We start from the raw sequence: 7,080 nt of genomic DNA on the forward strand, positions 1-7,080 counted from the left end.
ATTTATTAAAATAACCAACAATAACAACAAAAATAATCATATCATTAGCTTATTAAAGAGAGGCATTTCTACTTCTGGAAATTATGATTAAATGTTACCTTTACCATACTTCTATCAGCTTTCCATAATGGGAAAGTGTGCTGGCTTGTATATTGCTATATTGCTGGAAGTTCCGCCCGTGTTTTAAGTATCAGCAGAGTGACTCAGGGCAGGCAGCTTGCAGCAGAGTTTCTGGATGAAGACACATGAGAAAGCCAGGAATGGCTAACTACTTCTAAAAATCAGCCAAGGAAAGCTTTATAAATAGCAACAGAGTATTATGCAATATACTGCTGGAAAATGAGGGCCCTAGGTTAGAAGGCCCTGTAGACATACCGTGACCACTACAATGAGCTAAATAATCCTAAAGGAGCTACAGGACCAGGCAGCATTGTATGGAGTCGCTTGAAGGGAAGCCAACTTGGTGTCCACTAACAGCACACGTTACTTAATGAAGGGTCCCAATGGCAAGCTCAAAACAGTGGTTGTATTTTAAAAGGCTATGTTAAAAAATAAAATAAAAAATAAACTTGCTTCTTCATTTAGAAAGAAAAGAAAATCTGCTGGTGTAGCCTGGAAATCTGTGTTTGGACCAAGAACTTTGGATATAGCAGGAGTACAAACAGAATCTGGAGTAATAATTTCTATAAAGTTCAAAGATGAGCATGACACTTTCAGAATCAGTCTAAAGGGACAGTTCTACTTTGCTTTGCATGGTATCACTATGAGTTAAAATGGCCTCAGTGACAGTGAGTTTGTTTTGTGTTGGTGTTGTTTTTGGTGGTGGTGGTGTGTGTGGTTTTGCCTTTTCTACTTTACCAAGCATGATGTCCTTTTCCAGGACCTGGCCTCACAGAGGATAATACCAGTCAACTTATAAGTAAGAAGGCAGGTTGGGGGTCTGAGGACCACTGTATGGCTCAATTTGGTTGGGGACAAGCTGAGAGGGCAGTCAAAGATAAACAGCGGCCAGCAGGCAGGGTTGTGTTACCTGTATATTGTAGGTTGTTAATAAGTCCTCTTCCAATCCTGATGCCATGTTCTTCATATAATCCAGCTTCTCTGATTATTTGCTCAGTGTACAGGTTGATGAAGCTGAAAGGATACAACCCTGGTGCATACCTTTCCTAATTATTAAAATAGGCAATATTCCTTTATTCTGTTGGTACATCTGCCTCTTGGTCCATGATCACTTGAACTAGAAACTTCAAAACACTTTACCAATTAATGTTAAGAAATAAGCAAATAAAAATAAGACAATTTGAATAATAATAATAACAACAAGTTGATCAAATGAATATATGGATGAAGCCCTGGTGGCACTGAGGGTTAAGTGTTGGACTGCTAAACGAAAAGAAGGCAGCTCAAATGCACCAGCTAAAAGATGAGACCGTCTGTGCCAGAACAATATTTACAGTCTCAGAAATGATTACACAGAGTCACTATAAGTTGGAGTCCACTTATATCCATCTATCCATAGCTAACAGCTAGAAAATACAGACATGTTTTCCTTCTTCCCATCTCTCCCTCCTCTGTCCCTTCTTTCCAATTTTCTAAAAATTGATCAAATACTAGATCAACAGATTTCAAAGAATTGGTATTTTATTTAATGGGAGCTTAGGTAGTTGGGGTGTGTAAATAAAGCAATCCAAAAGTAGAACCTTTTAACTAAGTTTTTAAGATATGTTGGATTTTAAGAGCTACCTTTTTGAACAGTTTCCTGACTTTCATGCTGATCAAAATGTTTATCCTAAAGAGCACATTCTTTTTCTCTGAAGTTTGGAAGGTGCAAGATATCACAAAAAATCCCAGATTTTTTCACTACGGACAAAGAGATCCAAGATATGATATCTATCCTAAGTGTCTTTACACACACCATTACAATGGAGATCCCCCGAAACAAAAATGATTGAGAAAGCAATTTTTATAGCGGTTTTCACACAAAACCTGGAGCCGCCATTGTCTTGGGACCACCCTGAAACAGAAGAGCTTGGACACTTGCAATTATGGACCTTTAACCAATGATGTAATTCTTCATGTAAGGGTAAGTTAAAAAGTAGTGCTGCAAAGTTCTACAAAATCATAGAAGCTTTAGTTCAAAACTTATTGAAATATGAAGTTATTGTTTCTCCACATATCCTCCATCTAGGTCTATACACTGCTGAAGATGGTGTTTCCATTAGGGAACAATTGCAAGTCTGAAGGAACAAGATCGGGGCTGTCAGATGGATGGAGTAGATTTCTTAACAAAATTCTCTTAAAATAGCCCTTACTACCCTCAAAGAATGAGCTGATGCATTGTCATAATGATAAAAAAAAAACACCCCACACTTAAAAATCTTGTGTAACTTCCCTGACTTTTTTCTCAGCAATGGAGTTTTCAATTACCTTAAAACATCTTCCTAATCAGCACCCATAATCATCTGGTATCATTGACAAAAGAACTAGCATGTTACCCCTTTGGTATCAAAAAAAGAAAAAAAGATTGCCTTAACTTTGAGCTGACATCAGAAAATCCCAGAAGTCACTGTTTCTATTGGGCCTTTTTTTCTTTAAGGTACTCCAACAAGATTAAGATTAGTACATTACTGAGAGGATTTGTTTACAGGCCTCCGATGAGCACAGAGGTCACAGATGTTTAATTATGTTTGTTTTTAAGAAACATATAATATGTGAATTGGAACACTAGTAACAATACTTTTACTTATTTACTTCCATATATGTTATCCAACTTGTCCTGCCAAAGCTCCACTTTTAAATATCCCACTTTTGACTCCCCAATTATGACCATGTTAATTTTTAGTTTCTGTTTCAACTGTACAAAAATGTTCTCTTGCTCACTGTCCAATGGAGCAGCCCCTCTTCCATTCTGTAAATGTGGGTGCCTTTCCATTCTGGACTTGCTCTATCCCTCAATCATTCTAGGCTGCTTTTATTTTAAGCAGACTCTTTTTTTAATTAGTTGGAATTTAATACATATATCACATCATTCCATATTTCAGTCACACCAAGTAGAATGTACAATTGCTACCACAATTTCCAAACATTTTTTTTCTTCATGGACTCTTTGACATCATCTCCCTTTTATCCACCCCACCACCACTGTACCCCTTTCCCCAAACCGCTTATTCTACTTTCTGTCCCTATAGGTTCATCAATCTTGGGTTTTGTATACCAAAAAATGGAAAAGCATATAAAAAATTTCAAGAGGGTGGCCTCCATTGACATAACACCTCTGAGATACACTCTAATATAGACAAGCAAAAACTGAAGAAAACAATACAAACCTAAAAATACAGAAAAATTTGGAAACCAGATCAAGTCCAGCTCACATCGCAGTGGGGATCTACTGACAAAGTTTTGACTGTTTGAGTCAGATTTATGCCTTTGATCTTCTATATTCCTCTCTCCCAAGCACTCTGTTTAGTGACCACTTTCCTTCCATCGCTCAATTTTAGACAGAGGGAGTTCTCCGGATGTTTATTTCCTAGGCAGTTCTAAATGAATCTTGAGCTCGCACTGTCACCCATCACCTTCTGCACACTGTATTCTCACAATTGAGGCTCTGATACTGATCCCTCCTTTGACTTCAGATTGTATGGATTCCAGTCCTTCAGTGACTGATGCTGGTGTGCTTCTTCCATGTGGATTTAGTTGACATCTCTCTTAGATGGCTGCTTGTTTGGAGACAAGCCTTTAAGACCTGAGATGCTATTTTATCTGATAGCCAGGTACCATCTAAATTCTTTGCCACAAGGTGATGGTGCCCAGCTATTAAAAGATATAGCATCTGGGGTCTTAAAGGCTTGAAGTTAAACAAACGGCCATCTAGAAGGGAAGCAGAAAAGCCCACATAGAAGAAGGACACCAGCCTTTGTGATCACAAGGTGTCGACCTGTCTGATGCCTAAGGTATCAGGCATCAGAAGACCCCAAACAAACAAATATATTGATGCAAATGATGGGGGTTGGAGTGAAGACCCAAAGCTTATCTGTAGATAATTGGACATTCCCTCACACAAGGGTCACAAGGAAAGAATGAGAAAGCTAGGGTGCAGCACAGAACCGATGGAACACACAACATTCCTCTAGTCCTTTAATGATTCCTCCCGCCACTACCATGACCCCAGGCCTACCTTACAAATCTGGCTAGACTGGAACATGTACACTGGTACAAATAAGAGCCCTTGACACACGGAATCCAGGACAGATAAACCCCTCAGGAAGGGCAATGGGAGTAGTAATACCATGAGGGTAGTGGGAAGGTGGGGGGAGAAGGGAGAAATGGGGAATTGACCACAATGATATATAACCACCCCCCCATCCCCAGGGGATTGAATAATGTGGACAAGGGGAGACAGTTGGTGGTGTAAGATATAAAAATAATAATTTATAACTTATCAGGGGTCCATGAAGGATGGACAGTTCGGGGAAGGAAAGGACAAAAAGAGGAGCTGATACCAAGGGCTCAAACAGAAAGAAAATATTTTGAAAATTATGAAGGTAACATATGTACACGTGCTTGATGCAATTGATGTATGAATTGTTATTAAAGCTGTAAGAGCCACCAATAAAATGATCTTTAAAAATAAAGAAATTCTTTGCCACATTTTGCTATAACACCCATATCTTCTGTGTTCCCTTCCTGAAGGTGAGTATCAAGCAAGACCATGGTGTAAGAAGTAATTGTTGGAGCTAGGATTTAGTAAAATCCCAAATCCCATTCCTAGATCTATGCTTTATTTGCCTCATCCTACTATATACCCCTCCCACCCCCTGAAACCCTTGTTATATTTGCTTTCCCTGTAGGTCAACATCAACATCCTGGGTTCCATTTACTGAATAACAGAGAAACTAATAACACAGCTTCAAAAGGGTGACCCACCCCCAATGGTGATGCATATTTGAGATATACCCTAAAATGAACAAGCATAAGCAAAATATAACAGAATGGCTGTTACAGGAATGCTGGGCTAATATATATCTTAATACAGCATACAGGACATTGATGTAGCAAGACCCTGTTTCTCTGCCAACCAACAGTATGCACACTGCTCTTGGTACAGCTGTCTTCTGCTTCCTCAGACACCATGGACCTTGCAGCTTAAGTCCTGAGGTTACCAGTGTGGCTGAGGTAGAGTCCAGTTCACCCAGTGGGGTTCTCATATGGGGTCTCACTGCTGTAGCATTTGGAGCATGCTGTGCAACATGAAGATCTAGGATTCAGTGTCCCAGCATTCCATGGCACCCAGCCTGGGTCCCCAGGATACCCTCAGAAGCCCTTGGTCAATTCTGCTTACCTGCTCATATCACTAAAGACCTTTACCAGGGCATCCTCTGTCTCTCCTCCCCACACCTGAAGGTCAGCCGTCAACAGACATGCACCTATGTTCCCCCAAACTTGACTGTTCCCTCTCCCCTCTCTTGCACTACCTGTCCCATCAGTAAGCCTCATCCCTCTGACAGGGCTGCCTCCCTCTCCAGGGGACTTCACCCCAGATCCACATGGCTACCACTCAGCAGACAGCATCACCATTCTCTCCCCCATCCATTTGGTCCAAGCTGTCATGAGGTGGCCCCCAGCCAAGTGACCAACATTATACTGACCTGGAGTGGATGATGTGTGGTTCATTGGCACTGGTCTGGCTCATTACCAGGCTGTCTGGTCCCTGGTCAGAAGATTAGATGACCGGCAAGCTAGAGTTTGTGCCTGTTCTGCTACTGGTCCCTCCCACAGTGGACTCAGACAACATTTGTCCTTTTGTTCTTGACTAACTTCACTCAGCATCATGTCTTTCAGGTCTCTCCATGAGTCGAGGTGTTTCCTGGTTTCATTGCTGCTTTGGGGGATGCGTAGTACTCCATTGTGTATGTACCAGAGGTTCTTTATGCATTCTTTTATTGATGGGAATGTAGGCTGTGTCCAGCTTCTTGCAATTGTGCTGCGATGAACTGTGCTGCGATGAACATGGGGGAACAAAGGTGTGTTTGTGATCTGTTTCTTATTTCTTTTGGGTATATGCTGAGTAATGGTATTGCTGGTTCATGTGATCGTTCAATTGTCACTCATTTTAGGTATTGCCATATTGTCTTCCACAGTGGCTGCACGTATTTACAAGTCCACCAGCAGCTGGATAAGAGTTCCTATCTCTCCACACCCTCTTCAGCATTTGCTGTTCTCAGTTGTTTTTGTTTTTTTAATTGGGCTAGTTATAGCCATTAGGTGGTATCTCATTGTTGTTTTGACTTGCATTTCCAAGATGGCTAATGACCTGGGGCACTTCTTCATGCGATGATTAGCCATTCGAGTGTCATCCTTTGTAAACCATCTGTTCAGGTCCTCTGCCCATCTTCTCAGAGGACTATTAGTTTTTTTCCTTCTTGTAGACTTGTAAAATACTGTAGATTTTAGAAATTAGTCCTTTGTCTGATATGTCATTACTATACAATTTTTTCCAGTGTACGGGCTCTCTTTTTACTCTTTTGATGTACACAAGCATTTCATTTTTAATAGGTCCCATTAATCTATTTTTTCTTCCATGGAGTGTGTTTCTTTTGTCATTTCTGATAGCCAGTGTATTCCCTGCACTAGGGCTCTTAGCTTTGTCCCAATTTTCTCATTGATCCTAACAACTTTGGCTTTTACGTTTAGGTCTTTGATACACCTTGAGTTTGCTTTTGTGCATGGTGTGAGAAACAGGTTTTGTTTCAGTCTTCTTACTTTAAGCAGACTCTTGATGTTGCTCTACAATAAAATAGGCTTCTTTCTTTTTCTTTGTGGTGTAGTGGGTTGAGTGTTAATCTCTTGACCACAAAGTCTTCAGTTCAAGTCCACCAGCCACTCCTTAGGAGAAACATGAGGCTCTCTGTTCCTGAAAAAACTTACAACCTCAGAAACCTATATAGTGTCACTATAAATCGGAATCAACACAATGACAATAGGAGTTTCTTTACATATCAATTGATATAAAAGCTGATAGTTTTTTTATAAACTCATTATCACTTATAAATAAAAGAAAAATAATTTTGTAATAATTGTTGG

General features: G+C 40.2%; 1 protein-coding gene across 4 annotated transcripts in view; it reads right to left on the reverse strand.

Moving 5' to 3' along the window:
- The window catches only part of SYNDIG1 (synapse differentiation inducing 1), a 268,069-nt gene that overhangs the window by 215,894 nt on the left and 45,095 nt on the right, over window positions 1-7,080 (reverse strand). The window contains exon 1 of one of the 4 annotated variants that reach the window (XM_045283540.1): window positions 99-141. The exons of the other annotated variants lie outside the window; for them this stretch is intronic. The gene's annotated coding sequence lies outside the window, so the exon portion shown is untranslated. Of the gene's footprint in view, window positions 1-98; window positions 142-7,080 lie in introns of those variants that run through there. 4 annotated transcript variants of the gene reach the window in all.

Source organism: Echinops telfairi, unplaced genomic scaffold (genome assembly GCF_000313985.2).
Source record: "Echinops telfairi isolate 266 unplaced genomic scaffold, ASM31398v2 ScPeMD7_7462;HRSCAF=8500, whole genome shotgun sequence".
Taxonomy (NCBI): Eukaryota; Metazoa; Chordata; class Mammalia; order Afrosoricida; family Tenrecidae; genus Echinops; species Echinops telfairi.